General features: G+C 39.6%; 2 pseudogenes; one reads left to right on the plus strand and one right to left on the minus strand.

Annotated features, from left to right (window-relative positions):
- LOC136386946 (EKC/KEOPS complex subunit TPRKB-like) lies at positions 1 to 16,546 on the plus strand (annotated as a pseudogene).
- The window catches only part of LOC136386950 (T-cell surface glycoprotein CD1b-2-like), a 16,073-nt pseudogene continuing 10,888 nt past the window's right edge, over positions 15,122 to 20,306 (minus strand).

The raw sequence follows: 20,306 nt of genomic DNA on the forward strand, positions 1-20,306 counted from the left end.
GGAAGGAGGCAGGAATCGAGCCAGGACAACTTCCTGCCCGAGAGGCCAGAGTGTGGGAGAAAGTTCAGTGACTTGAAGCTGAGAAGCCCATGGCAGCCACAGCCGGAAGAGCGGGGTCAGGCAGAGGTGTGCTTGGCAGCAGAAGATGAGGAAGGCCCAGGTATCAGAATCTGGAACGCCTTAACGTAGAGTGGGGGCTCATAACAAGAGCGGCCCAAGGGCAAGAGTTGGTTTACATTTTGAAAGATTCACTTTGCCGGGTAGAGGTTGCATGATCGGAGGGCAGGTATTGTGAGGCGACCACTCCTAGGAGGCCACAGCTGTAGATGAGAGAGGGTGGTCTAGGTGGGTGCCAGTGGGCATAGGGGAGAAGTGGACTGGATAAAATGGTATTTAAGAGGCAAACTTGACAAGACTGTATGGATTTAATGAAATGATTCTAAGTTTCTGGCCTATGTGAGTGAATTATATAAAACAACTCCTGTATGCCAGACACTTTTGATGTGTTCTAAGGGTCCCTTTCCCCCAATGTGAAAACTAAAAGCACAAAAACTTTTTTTTTCACGATTATATATACTCAATATATTATGTGTGGTCTCTGAAGAAAACTCAGAACATAATCGCAAACATTTTTTGTAGAGGACAGTAAAAGATTGACTATAACTCTACTACCCAAGATCGCCATATATTGGGTGTTTCTTTCATATTTTTCTTTTTTGCATGTGTCTTTGAGTATATATTTTGAGTATATTCATTACTTTCAGTGTCTTTTTTCTTGATTGGATACTATTATGACAATAAGATTGAACTCGTATATGCCAGTAGGTCGTAACATAAAACGTCAGATGTTTTTCCACCAAGTGTGGTATAACTTTTTTGTATACTGTATTTTCACTGGTTTGTTTTTTTGTTGACTGTGTATCTTCTTTCAAAACCACACAATTTATGCCACATTTTATGTTTTCTTTTCCAATCAGATATTTTTACACTTGATCTTAGCCAAATGGCCGAGAAGCCATCAATCATATTTTAATTTAATGTTATTTCTTGCTGTTTTGACACATCTTTAATTACTTTAATAGACTACAGTCTTTTTTCTTCAAGACTTTATTAATACTTTTTAGAAAAGAGAAGGAGGTAGGGAGAAAGAAGGGGGATGAGCAGAAAGCATCAATTCCTTTTGTGCCTGGACCAGGCAAGCCCAGGCTTTTGAATTGGCAACCTCTGTGTTCTAGGTTGATGCTTCACCCACTGTGCCACCACAGGTCAAGCATTTAATAGACTACAGTTTTCACTGGTTGTTTAGACACAAACTGTCCCCTGTTATTCGATAATAGTTTTTCAATGTTTTTCTGTTAGAATAAGGATATCTTATTACATAAATTCTCAATTTCTAATTGATTATTGAGAAAGAGTTCTAGAAAGAGAACTATCAAAATAGATTGATTATATGAACCTATCTAATTGCTTCACTCAAACTTATTAAGACTTATTGAAATTTTTTTTAGAATTCAAATTTTTTCTGTGCTTTGTTTTTCCATCCAAGGTTATAGTTATGTCTCTCTAGTTATTTGAGCTGTCTCTTATGCTTCTTTTAAGTCTAATATTATCAATTCCTTAATAGTCTGCCCTCTATGCTAAAATCTATGTGTGAAATACTGATCATTGGGTCATGCCATACCTTTTGTGTAAAGTAAGTTTCTTCCTTTATATGTGTGTGGAGGTTATGCTAAAATACAAGTAAAATAATGAACTCAAAAGTTAAAAAGGCTGAGTGGAAGTGCGGTTTTGTTAATACCGTAGGTAAACTGTGGTCTAAGAATTTCCGGTGTTCTCCCTGTTGTGCACAGGGAAGCTGCTCAGAGGTGTATCTGAGCTCCCCTCATCTGTCCAACTGGGGATCAGGCAGCAACCTTGATCCTTTGCCAAGGAGAGAAGCTACAGAAAGCTCAGCACTGTTAGAAAGATAATATCTCATGAAGCTGCCAAATGTGCTTTGAGGATAAATTTTTCTAGATAACATTTGTGTCGTGCCAGTATTAAACTTATTTCCATTTATTTGTTAACAGGAATGTTTTGTTATAAACTGTAGTGTTAACTTAACCAAGAGAAGTGTTTCAGTTTTTGGTTGTGTGCCTTAAAATCCTGCTTACCTATGAAATGCAGTCAACACATCAGCTGGACCTCTTTCCAGGATGCAGGGTGACTGTTCCGTTATTTAAAGATTTGCAAAATGCTGGAGACTCGAGGTTAAAGGCCATGGAAGGTTCTATTGATGGTTCATTAATAAACCCTACAATGGTAAGTACTATTGATGAGAGATTTGGGACATTTCAGAACATGTTAGTTTTTCATGAGGTTATTTTTCACAAGGTTTGCCTTTTGTCCAAGCTGTGGAGTGGAGTCAGATTTGGGCAGTCTTGAATTAAACTGAATAGAAGCTGAAGGGTCAGGCCCCTATGCTAGGAAATAGGAAATGTAGTGGCCTGCCTTCAGAATGACAGGTGCCCATCTCTGCAAAGAAGGCATTGCATATTGCCGAAAGCACACACTGTGGAGTCAGCTTACACAGACTTCATCTCCACTCTGCTGATTATTATGACTTTTCCCAGATGGTAGCCACCTTTACATAGTGTTTACTCTGTTCCCGGCATCATCCTAAGGGCTTTAGATGTACTGATCACCTAAATCCATGGAGTGTGTGCTGATTACCTGCACCTGACAGATGAAACACTAAGGAATTTGCCCGAGTTCTCTTGTTGGTGCGTGTCAGAGCTGGCATTCATACCCAGAGATCCGTCACCTTCATTTCCTCATACACTGCTGATGAATAAGAATACAAATTTCATAGGGTAGGTTTAAGATTTTAAAAAGACATTGCAAGTATGAAATGTTTAGAATATAATCTTTTTGATAATAGTAGGCCTTGGTAAAAGTTATATTTAAATTTTTAACTGTTTAAGAGTTTTGAAGCTGTAAAATTCTATGATTTTCTGAAACTCAGGTGTTGCAATCTCTTTTGAAAGTATAGTTTATAGGAATTGTGATGAGGTAAGACAGCCTGACCGCGGAGTTACCATCGAATGGGGTGTGCATCTGCAGAGTACCCCAGATTCTGTGTGTAATTAATTCTCTTTGTTCTTTTCAGTAGATCATCGATCCATTTCAGATACTTGTGGCCACAAACAAAGCAGTTCATCTGTACAGACTAGGAAAAATGAAGACGAGAGCTCTACCTACTGAAATTATTTTCAACCTGTTCCACATAACAATGTAATTAATATGGATTTTACTCATTTTGCTTTTCTTGACATTGTCATAATAAGGCATGAGTTCTTTAGCGTTGAGTTGGTGGCTAAATTCCCATAAGCCTATTGTTAATAACAAAACAGAATAATAGTGAAGAGAGGTTGGACAGAGAGTTGAAGTTTAGCACTGCCTTTATTAGAAAAATAAGCTTTGGAGTCACTACACATATGATAAAAGTTTCACTAAGTTAAGTGTGGATAATTTTATGTAAATAGGAACAGAAAGTTTTCTTTAAATGATACTGAAATAAAACTGATAAAACAGTAGGTGTGGATATTTCTGTGCTGTCATATGCATCCTTTAATCTCTTTAAGGATAGAATCCATGTCTTTTCTGTATAACGGAAGCCTGCCTGGTACATAGAACAGCCCTTATCACATGCTTATTCACACACTCAGTGCACAAGAAGTTTGTGGTTGAGATACTGATAGTAATCAGTTATTGAGCTAAAGACATTTCTTTTGTGGCACATGAAAATAAAAAAATAACTTTGCTGATAAAGTTTTAATATTTTTAATCTCTTATTCACACCATTACATACAGATATCATCAAAAGAAAAAATTGGAAATGTGTAGTATGATTTAAAATATAGATATTTGAAATAGTTACAAAATGCATGGTAATAGAATTCTTCAGTCTTGGAGGAAAAAATTACCAGATAGTTACCATTTTGTTTTTTATATCATTTGAAATAAACTAATTTAATAAACATCTATTGAGTTTGTTTCCATCGCACTTACAGTGTCAGAAAGAGAAGAAACAAATGTATTTCTGAGATAGGCAGATGAACAAGATAGAAGTTCAGTTTATAATGATAAATGGTTAATGGGAATAATTCACATCTCTGGGAACAGTGAAGAACAACTGATTCTGTAAGAAGGGTGCTGTGGGGAGTGACATTTGAACTAGACTTTGAAGAATGAGGACACTCCAGGCAGAGAACAGAGTGTGAGCAGAGGCAGAGAAGTGTGAAATGATGATGGGATCTCCAAATAGTCCTGACTGGCTGGAACTCGGAGTACGTGGCTGAGGGTCCTCTGTGGCCAGAGGCAGGGGTTGCTTGTGTGCCATGCTGGAAGTCTGAGCTTGACTCCATAGAATGAGGTGCCCGTTAGAGCAGAGTGCTCTAGAGGGGAAACTGGTGGATGTTAGGAAGGAGTCGTAAGATATAAACGGTAGGCAGAGACCTTTGGGATATGAAAATAAGAACCCCAGGAGGGAAGCCAGCAAATTGGAAGGTCCTTCTAAAATGAAACTACTGATTTTTGTCTTTTGTTTCCCTAGATTTCATGAGCTTTGAAAACATTTGGTATCTCAGCAAATGACACCTCAATTCTGATAGTATACATTGAAGATGGAAAAAAACAAATACATCAAGTAGACCTAATATCTGAAGTAGAGGGTCATCCAGTTTCTCTGAAAAGTCTTCTGGAAATAAGAAATATTACAGGTGCAAAAAGGTTAGTAAGGCCACATTTGTAGAGTGTGATAGAGGAGGTCTAGTAGTAATGCTGATGCTGTTGCTCACCAATGCTGCTATTTTTTTTAAGTTTGAGGAAAGATTAATGTAATAAAAATTATTTCATAAATAATATCACGTACACAAAATTGGAAAATGCAGGCTTCTGTGGAGGGGATTGGGATAAATGTTGATGGACAGACATTTGGGTATTTTCTTGGACAATTATTTGTACACCTGAAACCTGTATAATTTTGTTGTCCACTGTCACCTCAGTAAACATAAAAAAGGAAAAAACTTATTTGACAAAAAGCATTCTCTAAGAATGAACTGAGAATTAAATATCAAGCATACAGAGTACATTTGTAATATAAATAAATGAAGTATAAAGTTAATGTCTAGATGCATGCTTTTAAAACAGGTAAAGATTTGATTTCTTTGTTTAAAAAGTTACCACCATAACTGCAATTTAAAGGGCACTTTTGGCCTAAGTGACCAATTGCCATCTACTGTACATTATATTCATCACATTTGTAATTTTATGCATTATCCCAATTATTGAATGATATTAAATTTCACTTACATATGTTTGTATAATAAAACTTAGTAGTGCATGGATAATTAGCATATTTTATCTTTTTTTAATAATTTTATTTTTAATGGGGTGACATAAATAAATCAGGATACATATATTCAAAGATAACAAGTCCAGCTTATCTTGTCGTTCAGTTATGTTGCACACCTATCACCCAAAGTCAGATTGTCCTCTGTCACCTTCTATCTAGTTTTTGTTGTGCCCCTCCCCCTCCCCCTTTCCCTCTCCCTCTCCCCCCTCCCCCCGTAACCACCACACTCTTATCAATGTCTCTAGTTTCACTTTTATGTCCCACCTACGTATGGAATAATGCAGTTTCTGTTTTTTTCTGATTTACTTATTTCACTTCGTATAATGTTATCAAGATCCCACCATTTTGCTGTAAATGATCCGATGTCATCATTTCTTATGGCTGAGTAGTATTCCATAGTGTATATGTGCCACATCTTCTTTATCCAGGCATCTATTGACGGGCTTTTTGGTTGTTTCCATGTCCTGGCTACTGTTAACAATGCTGCAGTGAACATGGGGCTGCATGTGTCTTTACGTATTAATGTTTCTGAGTTTTTGGGGTATATACCCAGTAGAGGGATTGCTGGGTCATAAGGTAATTCTATTTTCAGTTTTTTGAGGAACCACCATACTTTCTTCCATAATGGTTGTACTACTTTACATTCCCATCAACAGTGTATGAGGGTTCTTTTTCTCCACAGCCTCTCCAACATTTGTTATTACCTGTCTTCTTAATAATAGCTAATCTAACAGTTGTAAGGTGGTATCTCATTGCAGTTTTGATTTGTATTTCTCTAATAACTAACGAAGAAGGGCATCTTTTCATATATCTGTTGGCCATTTGTATTTCTTCCTGGGAGAAGTGTCTGTTCATGCCCTCTTCTCATTTTTTTATTGGATTGTTTGTTTGTTTGTTGTTGAGTTTTATGAGTTCTTTGTATATTTTGGATATTAGGTCCTTATCTGAGCTGTTGTTTGAAAATATCATTTCCCATTTAGTTGGCTGTCTGTTCATTTTGTTATCAGTTTCTCTTGCTGAGCAAAAAATTCTTAGTCTGATGTAGTCCCATTCATTAATTTTTGCCTTCACTTCTCTTGCCATTGGAGTCAAACTCATAAAATGCTCTTTAAAACCCAGGTCCATGAGTGTAGTACCTATGTCTTCTTCTATGTACTTAATTGTTTCAGGTCTTATGTTTAGATCTTTGATCCATTTTGAGTTAATTTTAGTGCAGGGGGACACATTGTAGTCCAGTTTCATTCTTTTGCATGTGGCTTTCCAGTTTTCCCAGCACCATTTATTGAAGAGGCTTTCTTTTCTCCATTGTGTGTTGTTGGCCCCTTTATCAAAAATTATTTGACTATATATATGTGGTTTTATTTCTGGGTTTTCTATTCTGTTCCATTGGTCTGAGTGTCTATTTTTCTGCCAATAGCATGTTGTATTGATTGTCGTGGCCCTATAATATAGTTTGAAGTCAGGTATTGTAATGCCCCCAGCTTCATTCTTTTTCTTTAGGATTGCTTTGGCTATTTGGAGTTTTTTATAGTTCCATATAAATCTGATGATTTTTTGCTCCATTTCTTTAAAAAATGTCATTGGAATTATGATGGGAATTGCATTAAATTTGTATATTGCTTTGGGTGATATGGCCATCTTGATTATATTTATTCTTCCTAACCAAGAACAAGGTATATTCTTCCATCTCATTATATCTTTTTCGATTTCCCTTAACAATGGTTTATAGTTTTCATTATATAAGTCCTTTACATTCTTTGTTATGTTTATTCCTAAGTATTTTATTTTTTTTTGTTGCAATCATGAATGGAATTGTTCTTTTGAGTTCGTTCTCAAATGTTTTATTGTTGGCATATAGAAAGGCTATTGACCTTTGTATGTTAATTTTGTATCCTGCGACCTTATTGTATTGGCTTATTGTTTCTAGTAGTGTTTTTATGGGTTCTTTGGGATTTTTGATGTATAGGATCATATCTTCTGCAAAAAGTGATATCTTTACTTCTTCTTTTCCGATATGGATGCCTTTTATTTCTTTGTCTTGTCTGATTGCTCTCGCTAGAACCTCTAGTACCACATTAAATAAGAGTGGAGAGAGTGGACAACCCTGTCTTGTTCCTGATTTAAGGGGGAAAGCCTTCAGTTTAGTGCCATTTAATATGATGTTAGCTGATGGTTTATCATATATGGCCTTTATCATGCTGAGATATTTTCCTCCTATACCCATTTTGTTGAGAGTCTTAAACATAAAATTGTGTTGTATTTTATCAAAAGCCTTTTCTGCATCTATTGATAAGATCATGTGGTTTTTGTTCTTTGTTTTGTTGATATGGTGTATTATGTTAACCGTTTTACGTATGTTGAACCATCCCTGAGATTCTGGGATAAATCCCACTTGATCATGAGGTATTATCTTTTTAAAATGTTGTTGTATTCGATTCGATTTGCTAGTATTTTGTTTAGTATTTTAGCATCTGTATTCATTAGAGATATTGGTCTGTAGTTTTATTTTTTTTTACAATCCTTGCCTGGTTTTGGTATGAGGGTTATGTTGGCCTCATAAAATGTGTTTGGAAGTATTGCTTCTTCAATTTTTTGGAAAACTTTCAGTAGAATAGGAACCAAGTGTTCTTTGAATGTTTGATAAAATTAGCTGGTATAGCCAACAGGGCCTGGACTTTTATTTTTGGGGAGGTTTTTAATGGTTTTTTCTATTTCTTCTCTACTAAGCGCGTTTAGGCTTTCTTCATTCAGTGACTTGAACTTATTCACCCACATGTCTGAGGCCTTCAGGTCAGCAGTTTGTAGCTCAAATTATCTGACAGAGACAGCAGGGATATAACTCAGGTCGGCGCTGTCCACTGCACACTTGTGTGGATGGGTGATGAACTTAAAAAGATGAGTGCGCTCAAGAAATTGTCAAAAGCGAGCTTTGAATGACTGTATGAGATTAGAAGTGAAGCCTGCTAGCTGCTGGAGATCAAGATGTTGAGCAGGGTCACTTGCTATGCATGCATCTTTAAACTCTCCCAGTTTTTCAAAGTTTTGTAAACCACCTGTTTCAATGTCAAGCATGAAGAGTTTCAGCTTGTTTTCAAATGCAAACACTGCTTATTGATGGGATAAGACTAAATTTCCAACTCCTTGTATTTTCACATTGAACTGGTTCAGATGTTCAGTCATGTCCATGAGAGAGAATGTTAAGAGCCACTCAGTGTAAGCTAACTCAGGATGCTTGATGTTTTTCATTTCAAGAAAAGTGCAGATTTCGCTCAGACAAACCGCGAAACAGCTGAGCACCTTCCCTCTTGACAACCAACACACATTGCTGTGCAGAAGCAGACCAGGATAATTATTCCCAACTTCATCCAGCAGTGTTTTAAACTGGCGATCATTTGAAACTTAGGCAACAATAAAGTTGACCACCTGAATGACCAGTGACATCACCTCACCAAGCTGCTCACCGCACATCTGAGCACAAAGCGCCTCCTGATATAGGATGCAGTGAAAACTTAGGATGGGTCTCTTTTCATGTTCTCAAAGAAGCGCTATGAATCCTTTGTTTTTCCCCACCATGCACAGAGCACCATCAGTACACACCAAAATAAGTTTATCCATCGGTAGAATTTTTTCTTTAGCGAACTCAATGAAAGACTTGAATAAATCCTCCTCTGTTGTTGTCTCTTTCACAGGCAAAACAGCAAGACTTTCCTCAAGTAGTGTGTCACCGACAGCATACATTACAATCACGCTGAACTGGGATAGATGCCTTACGTCTGTTGACTCATCCAAAGCAAGAGAAAAGAATGGTCCTGCATTTATGTCCTTCACTTGTGTTGCCTCAATTTGATTTGCCATCATGATGGTACGATCGTGAACAGTTCTTGCCAACAGAGGCAGGTCTATTTTTCATTTGATTATCTTGTCTTTATCTGAAAAGTCGTCAAAAAATGCATTGGCAACATCAAGCATGAATGTTTTGGCATACTCCCCATCTGTGAATGGCTTTCCGTTTCTCACAATTGCTAAAGCACCAGCAAAGCTAGCTGAATTCCAGTCACCTTGTTGGATCCAAACACAGAGTTGCTGCTGATTAGCGTGCAGTCTGCACAGTAGCTCTTTACATGCTTTCTTCCTGCTGTTCCCCACTGGTTATTTCGATGCAAATGTAGTATGATGTGTGTCGAAGTGCTGCTTCATATTTGACCATTTCATCGATGCATTTTATCATTGCATATTAGACACACTGCAGAACGTGCTCTCTCCACAAAGGTGAATTCCTCTGTCCATTCCTGCTGAAAAGTACTATACTTCTCATCTTTTTTTCTTTTAGCCATCTTCTTCGTCAAAAGGGTTTTTGCAATTCGCTAGCTGACTACTTGATTAAAAGGAGGAAAGTTTACTTCCTGACCTCACAACGACTCATGTATGTTATGCATTATCCAATAAAATTTGGTGTTGTCCCGGAGGACAGCTGTGATTGTCTCCAGCCACCCTCAACGATGAACATGAGTGGTAGGAAATGATGGATCGTAATACATGAGAATGTTGTATACTTTTAACGTTATTATTTTTTTTATTAAAGATTTGTCTGCGAGCCAGATGCAGCCATCAAAAGAGCCACAACTGGCTCGCGAGCCATAGGTTCCTGACACCTGCTCTAGGCAGCAACCTTAAAATGACAGCAATGATCCTGTGCTCAAGCTGGCAACCTAGGTCTCAGGCTGGCATGTCCATGCTCAAGCTGGCAGCCTACGCTCAAGCCATCGAGCCCTTCCTGTTGCTAGCAACCTCGGGATTCTGATCTTGGACCCTCAGTGTGCCAGCTGATGCTCAATGCACTGCAACTGCATGGGTCAGGCTTTTTTCTGATTTTTATTATGTTTTTCCTTCAACTTACCCTGGGCTCTGTTGGTTGTTCTTTTTCTAGTTCCTTTAAGTATAAACTTAGATTGTATTTTGGAGATTTTTCTTCTTGAGGTAGGCTTTTAATGCTATGAACTTCCCTCTCAGGACTGCTTTTGCTCTATCCCATATATTTTGGATGGTTGTGTGTTTATTTTATTTTGTCTTCAGGTGACTTTTGATTTCTTTTGTTTATCTCATTAACCAAATTATTGTTTAATAACATGTTATTTCACCACTGTGTGTTTGAATGTCATGTTTTTATTGTAATTCATATCTAGTTTTATACACGACATTGGGGTTAGAGAAGACGCTTGATATGATTTTTATACATTTTCTTTATTTATTTTTATTTTTTGATTTTTCTGAAGCTGGAAACGGGGAGGCAGTCAGACAGACTCCCGCAGGTGCCTGACCAGGATCCACCCGGCACGCCCAGCAGAGGGCGATGCTCTGCCCATCCGGGGCGTAGCTCTGTCGCGACCAGAGCCACTCTAGCGCCTGGAGTAGAGTCCAAGGAGCCATCCCCAGTGCCCGGGCCATCTTTTGCTCCAATGGAGCCTCGGCTGTGGGAGGGGAAGTGAGAGACAGAGAGAAAGGAGAGGGGGAGGGGTGGAGAAGCAGGTGGCTCCTCTCCTGTGTGCCCTGGCCGGGAATCGAACCCGGGACTTCCGCATGCCAGTCCAATGTTCTACCACTGAGCCAACCGGCCAGGGCCGATTTTTATACATTTTCTAATGCATATTTTATTGATTTTAGAGAGAGAAAGTGGGAGAGTAGGAGAGAGACAGTAACAATCTGTTTCTGTGTGTACCCTGACCAGGAATTGAACTGGCAACTTCTATACTTCAGAAAAATGCTACAACCACCCGAGCTATGTGACTAAGGCTTATTTCAATATTCTTGAATTAATTAAAACTTATTCTGTGTCCTTCCCTGGCCAGTTGGCTCAGTGGATAGAATGTTGGCCTGGTGTGTGGATGTCCCAGGTTCAATACCTGGTCAGGGCACACATAAGAAGCGACCTTCTGCTTCTCTTCACTTCCCTCCCCCCTTCTCTCTCTTTCCCTCTTGGAGCCGGTGGCTCTATTGCTTTGAGTTTGACCTGAGGCATTAGGGATAGCTCATTGATTTGAGCATAGCCTTGGTATAGGGTTTGCTGGGTGGATCGTGGTCAGGGTGCATGTGGGATTCAATCTCTTTATCTCCCCTCCTCTCTCTTAAAAAAAAGGCTTATTTTGTGTGCTAACATGTCATCTGTCTTTGAGTATGCTTCATGTGCACTTGAGAAGAATGTATGTTCTGCTGCTTTGGTGTGAAATGTTCTGTAAAGATCAATTAAATCCATCTGATCCAGTGCGTCATTTAAGGTCAATGTTGCATTGTTGATTGTTTTGTCTGGAAGATCTAGCCATTGAATTCATTGGAGTGCTAAAATCCCCTGTTATGATTCTAATGTTGTCTGTCTATCACTTAATTTCCACTAAGATTTTCTTTGTATATTTAGATGCTCCTGTGTTGGGTTATGTATGTTTACAAGGGTTATATCCTCTTGTTGGATCAATTCCGTTAGTATTATGTAGTGACCTTCTTTCTTCCATGTTGCAACCTTTGTTTTGAAGTCTATTTTGTAGGGATACAAGCACTGCTATGCCAGCTTTTATTTTTTTCCATTTTCATGGAATATTCTTTTGCATCACTTCACTTTCAGTCTGTGTATATCTTTTCTTCTTAGTTGGGTTTCTTGTAGACAGTATATACATGGGTCATGTTTTCTTACCCATTCAGCTACCCTGTGTCTTTTAATTGAATGATTTAATTCACTTGCATTAATGCTTATTATTATTATTATTTTTGTATTTTCCAAAGTGAGAAGCAGAGGGGGGATCAATCTTGCATGCCCACCAGGGAGCGATGCTCGGCTCCTCTGGAGCCTTGCTCTGCTGCTATAGGAGCCATTCTAACACCTGAAGTGGAGTCCATGGAGCCATCCTCAGCACGGAGGCTAACTCTGCTACAGTGGAGCTTTGGCTGCAGGAGGGGAAGAGAGAGATAGAGAGGAAGTAGAGGGGGAAGGGAGGAGAAGCAGATGGGTGCTTCTCCAGTGTGCCCTAGCTGGGAAACGAACTAGGAACATCCACACGCTGGGCTGACGCTCTAGCGCTGAGCCAACCAACAAGGGCCTAGCTTAATAGTTATTATTAATATTTACTGCTGTTTTATTATATATATATATATATATATATATATATATATTCCTCTCTGTTATTGTTGTTGTTTTTGTTCTTCTTATTCTTCTCCTTTTTCTCTTACTTCTTCATCTTCTTCCTCTTCTTCATCTTCCTCCTCCTCCTCCTACTCCTCTTTTTCTTCTGCTGTAAGCAGATCCTTTAACATTTCCGGCAGTGCTACTTTGGTGGTAATGAACTACGTTTGCTTTTTCAGGTTATTTGGCTTGGGAAACTCCTTATTTGGCCTCCAATTTAAAATGATAGCCTTGTTGGAAAGAGTAGTCTTTGTTATAGGTACTTGATTTTCATCGCTTTGACTATTTTTTGCCAATCCCTTCAGGTATGAAGAGTTTGTTTCTGTTGAGAAATCACCCGACAGACTTATGAGAGCTCCACTGTAGGTAACTAACTTTGTCCTTCTTGCTGCTTTTATGATTCTCTTTGTCTTTATCATTTGCCATTGCAATTATGATGTGTTTATTTTTATTTTTGGGGTAAGGAGCAGGGAGATAGTGAAGTTGACTGTTGCAATTGCCCCAAATGAAATCCACCCAGCAACCCCATCTGGAGCCGCTGCTCAAGTACTGAGCTATTTTTAGCATGTGAGGCTGACGAGCTGTGACTAACTGAACTATCCTCAGCGCCTTGGGCCATGCTCCCACCTATTGAGCCACTGGCTGCCAGAGGGGAAGAAGGAGAGAAGGGGAAGAGGGAGAGGGGAGAAGCAGATGGTCTTTCTCCTGTATGCCCTGACCAGGAATTGAACCTGGGACATCTATACAGCAGGCCAACACTCTATTCATTGAGCCTCTGACCAGGGCCTCTGAAGTGTGGGTCTCTTTATTCATCTTTATTTATTTTTTATTGATTTATTTTTTAGTGAAAGGAGGGGAGATAGATAAACTCCCACATGTACCCCCACTGAGATCTACTGGCAACCCATGTCTGGGGCTGATGCTTAAACCAACCAAGCTATCTTCATTGCCTGAGGCTAGCGCTCAGAGCAACTGAGCTATCTTCAGCACCCAGGGACTACTCTCAAAGCGATTGAGCTACTGGCTCTGAGGGGGAAGAGAGAGAGAAAGGGAAGAGAGAGGGGAAGAGATGCAGATTGTCACTTCTCATGTGTGCCCAAACTGAGAATCGAACTAAAATGTCTAGACTTGGACCAACACTTTATTCACTGAGCCAACAGCCAAGGCCTTTACATTTTTGTTAATTGCAATTCTGTGTTTCCTGGATTTGTGTGACATTTTCCTACACCAGGTTAAGGAAGTTTACAGTCATTATTTCTTCAAACAGGTTTTGATCCCCTCCTCATTCCTTCTTTTTCTGGTACTGCCATGGTATGGATGTTATTACACTTGATGTTGTTATAAAGATCCCTTTGACATTCTTTAGTGTTTTTCTTTACTTTCTTTTTCATGTGTGTGTGTGTGTGTGTGTGTGTGTGACAGAGACAGAGAGAGGGACAGATAGAAACAGACAGACAGGAAGAGATAGATGAGAAACATCAATTCTTCGTTGGAGCACCATAGTTGTTCATTGATTACTTTCTCATATGTGCCTTCACGGGGAGTGGGGAAGCAGATCAAGTGACCCCTTGCTCAAGCCAGCGGCCTTGGGCTCAAGCTGGTGAGCCTTGCTCAAACCAGATAAGCCCGCGCTCAAGTCGGCGACCTCTGCGTTTCGAATCAGGATCCTCCATGTCCCAATCCGATGCTGTATCCACTGTGCCACCGCCTGGTCAGGCAGGCTTTCTTTGTTTTAATTTTCTTTTCTTTTGGATGCTCTGCTAGGGTGCTTACTGTCATCTTGTCGATAAATAGCTGATTCAATTCTCTGCTTCATCTAACCTGCTACTGATACCTTCTAGTGTATTCTTTGTTTCACATACTGTGTTCTTTATTTCTGATTGGCTTCTTTTTATGTCCTTTTTAAGATTTAGTGTTTCTTTGTTTAAGTTCTCACTGAGATCACCTATTCTTCCCCTGATGTCTTTGAGCATCCTTATAACTACTCTTTTAAGCCCTACTTCTGATATTTTGATTACTTCTATTTTATTTAATTCTTTTTCTCAGGATTTCTCTTGTTCTTTTATTTGAGGTATGTTTCGTTGTCTCCCCATTTTGTCTCTGTGTATTAGGTAGAGCAGCTATGGCTCCCAGACTTGTTATGATGGGTTTATGAAGTTGATGTCTTGGTGGGCTCAGTGGTGCTGTCTTCCAGATCACCTGAGCACATTGTTCCAGGAATGATTCTTGTGGGTTTTGTGCACGTGCTGTTGTAATTTAGTCTTGAATGCTTTTGGCCATTTCTTGGGAGGAGTTAACCCTTTAGGCTGTCTAATAATAAGGATAAACCTCAATCACTGTGTTGGGTCCCTGTGCAGGGACTGCCCCCCGAGGCAGAGTTGTTCCCAGCAGAGAATGGTGCTTGCCAGTCTCTTTCTTTGGGTGTGCCACTTGGATGGCCAGTTGGGTTAAAGTCTGGTATTTCCTGTAGCCCAACACTGATTGTGTTGGTTTTGGGTGTGCTTAGGTAGGGTTCAGGGACAGATCTGTGTCAGGTGTTGTGTGTAACTGGCCTTGAGCTACCTGTCAGGAATTATCATGCTATTCACTATTTGTGGCATCTGCTGAGCCTGGGTGTGTGTAGGAGGGTAGACTTCCTCCAGCTTAGAGCTGGGGACAGATTTATGAAACTTCCAAGCATTTTCGAGGTCCACATCTACCTGATACCTGACAGCTACACTGCCACCCCTCAGGGTTTCCTGGTCTTCCTCCAGAGCATTTTGAAGAAAGACCAGGTGCCACCCTCCATCCCCTCTGCAGGAGCAATTTCAAAAGAGTGATACCACCTGGGATTAGGGAGGAGATATCAAAAGAGTCTCCCATTGAGGGTGGTACCCAAGGACCCCACAGAAAAGGGCTGAGCACTTTGTCCTGCTCTCAGACAATAGCTTCTGAGAGATACACACTGAGAATGTCTCAACTCTGTGTAATACTGATCCCTTCAGAGCTGAGACGTTGGAAGGCATATTTAGTCTACCATTTGTGGTAGAACCAGCAGGTCTGTAAGGGGGTGTTGGGCACTTCTTTTTCTTCCCAAGCAAAATCCTTCTGCCTTCAAGAAAGGTCCTGTTCTGAGTAGCTCTCCAATATGTTTGTGGGACTTAGCTCAGCAAGGCAGGGCCACTAGCTGTGAGAGAGATAGGCCAAATAAGTCTCCCATTGGGAGAGTAGTGAGGCCTGAACTTGCAGGAGAGATAGTAGCGGTCCCCTTATGATGTAGCCACACATTTCAGCTTTTGCCCATCTTATTCAGGACAAACCTTTCCTGGAAATGCTCTCTGAAATTCCCAGCGCTGTGCAGCGTCTGCTTCTCCTGTCAGACTGAACTCAGCACAGTGAAGCCACAGGGACTGGAAGGGCGGGCCAAGTGACTCAACAGGTAGGGCTGGGGGCGCCTTCTGTGCACTTGAGGTGGGAAAGATTGGTCCCATTTCCAAGCTTCACAGTCCAATCGCTGTCTGAGTCTCTGCCAAGAATTTCTTCAGGAAAAGAGCTCCCCAATGGAGCCTCTGGTTCAGCCTGCAGACCCTTCTGCAGGACCCAAGCATGGTGGAGTCCTGTCACAAGTTGTTGGATGACTGGGCAATGCACTTGCCTGCTGGTACTGTAACTATACGAGTGCTCGTCCCCGGGAAGGCACATCTGTTTCTAGCAGACTCCCTTCTCTTCCAGGGGGGCTAAATCCCCCCTGATTTTCACCACCAGATGCTACGTGGATGACTCACTCCTTCAATGAGAAATCAGAAAATACCAGCTCACAAAACATGATAAGTGGAATCAGCTATTTCAAAATGAGCTAAAAGACATGAGGGAAAACAGTGGGAAAAAAATGAAAGACCATGGTGATAGTGGGAACGGGCAGTTATTACCTAAAGGGGACAGAATTTCTGTTTGGAATAAAGAAAAAAGTTCTACAAATATTTAATAAATGCTGAGAAGTATTACTATGGTTGTTTGGTTTGTGTTGATCTCTTTCCATGACGGGTTGGGGAGATTAAAAAACTGTTCTGCTCCCTCCATCTTTCTGAAATCCTGCGAAGTATTTTGACTTAATTATTTTAAATTTAAGTGGTAGTGATGGTTGCATAATAATAACATGATGTTGTTAATATGATTGAATTGTATACTGAAAAGTAGTTAAAATTGTAAATTGAGTTTTACTGTAATAAAAAATAATGAAAGAACAACATAAATCAGAAATAGGTGATATGGTAGAACACAGGACAGAATTAATGACAAAAGAAAAAAATCAGAAATAAAGATTAAATTAAATGTACAGGAAAGAATGAACAAAATGGATAGTACCTTAAGAAAAGAATTTTTTATTTTTAAATTTTTTTAGCGAGAGAGTTGAAGGGTAGGAAAGACAGGTACAAACAGATAGGAAGGGAGAGAAATGAGAAGCATCAACTCATAGTTGCTGCACCTTAGTTGTTCATTGATTGCTTTCTCATATGTGCCTTGATAGGGGGGGCTCTGGGGGCAGAGAAAGGGCCCAGCTGAGCCAGCGACTTCGACATTGGGCTTCACCCAGCGACCTTTGGGCTCAAGCCAGCAACCATAGGATTATATCTATGATCCTTAGCTCAAGCAATTGACCCCATGCTTTAGTCGGATGAGTCCGCACTCAAGCCAGTGACCTTGGGGTTTTGAGCCTGGGTCCTCAGCATTCCAGTCTAACACTCCATTTACTGCACCACTGCCTAGTCAAGCAATAATATATTTAGAAATCAAAAGAAATTTAAAAAGGATCTAGAAAAATGGCAAATGTAAAAGGTAGGCAAAGAAGCCATGGCATTTTTGAAAAGTAATACCAATACATATATGGGTTTAGTATACAGACTCATCACTGACTGATGGCCTACCAGAATGGGGTTTCTCCACCAAACTGCCAGTTTCCTTCAACTGCTTATCCCACTGAGTAATGTTATTCCTATGTGGTGTTGCTTCCTTATAAACGCGCCGATATTCACATTGCACTTTGGTCACGGATTCGAATTTAGCGAGCCACAGAACACACTGAACTTTCCTCTGTACCGTCCAGATCTCGACTGGCATGACCGTGGGCTCCTCCGCTGTATACATGGTGTTACATCATCATCTGTAAATGCGCACATGCTGCCACATCATCCTCCAGAAACTGGGAGGGTTTTCCTTTATTTGGTGCAGATTTCACATTTCTATCATATTTTGTTGCTTTTCTGTTACTGGTCAAAAGTGCACCATGACTTTACAGACACACTGTATATACAACCCCCCCCCCACAAAAAACTCTTAGAAACAATAAATACTTTAAAGTACCAAAATATAAAAAATAAAATGCTGCTTTCTTATAAACCAACAATGAATCCTTAAAAAATAAAATTTAAAGCCTTGGCCAGTTGCCGCAGTGGTACAGCATCGGCCTGGCATGCAGGAGTCCCAGGTTCGATTCCCAGCCAGGGCACACAGGATAAGCACCCATCTGCTTCTCCACCCCTTCCCCTCTCCTTCCTCTCTGTCTCTCACTTCCTCTCCCGCAGCCAAGGCTCCATTGGAGCAAAGTTGGCCCGGGCGTTAAGGATGGCTCCATGGCCTCTGCCTCAGGTGCTAGAATGGCTCTGGTTGCACCAGAGCAACGCCCCAGATGGGCAAAGCATCGCCCCTTGGTGGGTATGATGGGTCAATCCCGGTCTGGCACATGCAGGAGTCTGTCTGACTGCCTCCCTGTTTCCAACTTCAGAAAAATACAAAAAAAATAAAATAAAAAATAAAATTTAAAGCCTGACCAGGCAGTGGCACAGTGGATAGAGTGTTCGACTGGGATGCCGAGGACCCAGGTTTCAGACCCCGAGGTCACCAGCTTGAGTGCGGGCTCATCTGGCTTGAGAAAAAGCTCACCAGCTTGGACCCAAGGTCACTAGCTCGAACAAGGCGTTACTCGGTCTGCTGAAGGCCCGTGGTCAAGGCACATATGAAAAAGCAATCAATGAACAACTAAGATGTCAAAAACGAAAAACTGATAATTGATGCTTCTCATCTCTCCATTCTTGTCTGTCTGTACCTACCTATCCCTCTCTCTGACTCTATCTCTTTCCCTGTATTAAGAAAAAAAAAGCTTTAAAAAATAAAATTTAAAAAACTCTTTTTTTCACAATTGCAACCAAAATAATAAAATATTTATATTTAGGAATAAACTTAAAGAAGTATGTAAAGCACCTATTTACTGAAAACTACAAAGCTGTATTAAAAACAATGATAAATATGCAATGAAATGAAAAGATACTCTACATTCATGGCTTGAAAGAATCAACATAGTTGAAATGGCTATATTACTGAAAGCAATATACAGATTTAATGCAATTCCTATTAAAATCTGAATGTCATTTTTTTAATGAAATAGAACAAGAAATCATCAGATTTCTATGTAATCACAAAGATCCTGAATAACCAATGCCAAGTGAAAAAAAAAGAATAAAGCCAGAGGTATCACACTACTTCACTTCAAATTATACCACAGAGCCACGATAAAAGAGCATGGTATTGGCAATAAATCACACTGACCAATGGGACAAATTGAGAGCCCCGAAATAAAACTACTTGTATAAGGACAAATAATTTTTGACAAAGGAGCCAAAAACACAAAATGAAGAAAAAAATCACTTCAAATTGTGCTGAGAAATTGGAAACCACATGTAAAAGAATGATATAGATTACTGTTAGTCCCCACATGCAAAAATGAACTCAAACTGGATCAAAAACCTAAATAGAAGACCAGAAACAAGAAATTACATAAAAAAACTTGAATAACTATACGTACAGACCTTGGCCTTAGAGTGGATTTTATGCATTTGACCCCAAAGCAAGAGAAATAAAGGCAAAAATAAATGATTGGAACTAAATCAAACTAAAAAGTTTCTGTATAGTGAGACAGACTACCAGCAAACAATACGATAGCCAGCCAAATGAGAGAAGATATTTGTAAATAGCTCTGACAAGGGGTTAAAATCCAAAAAGGGTAAAGAACTCAAACAAATTAACACCAAAGAACAAACAATCCAATAAAAAATGAGCAGGGGACATGAACAGACACTTTTCCTCAAAAAAACTTACAAATGGCCAACAGGTATAAGATTGTCACCATCACTTCCTATTAGGGAAATGAAAATCAAAACTACAGTGAGGTAGCACCTCACACTGTTACAATGGCTATTACCAACAAAACAAGTAATAATAAGAGTTGAAGAAGTTGTGAAGAACAATAAACCCTCATTCACTACTGATGGAAATGAAAACTAGAGTCACTATGGAAAACAGTGTGAAGGCACCTCAAAAAATTAAGAATACTGTTACCATATGACCCAGTATTCCACTTCTAGGCATCTACACAAAAAATTTGAAATTATTTATTTGCAATGATTTATACACCTGTATGTTCATTGCAGCATTATTCATGGTAGCCAAGACATGGAAACAACCAAAGTGTCATTTCATAGATAATTGGATAAAGAAGACATAGTGCCGATACACAATGGAATACTACTCAGCCATAGGAGAAGATGAAATATTGTTATTTACAACAACAGAAATAGATTTTGGGAATATTATTCTAAGCAAAGTAAGTCAGACAGAAAAATTCAGGAAATATATGATCTTGTTCATATTTGTAACAAAAAATTGAAGCAACAAATAAACAAGAAAAACACAAACAAAAACTCAGACACA

The sequence above is a fragment of the Saccopteryx leptura genome, unplaced genomic scaffold (assembly GCF_036850995.1).
Source record: "Saccopteryx leptura isolate mSacLep1 unplaced genomic scaffold, mSacLep1_pri_phased_curated manual_scaffold_23, whole genome shotgun sequence".
Taxonomy (NCBI): Eukaryota; Metazoa; Chordata; class Mammalia; order Chiroptera; family Emballonuridae; genus Saccopteryx; species Saccopteryx leptura.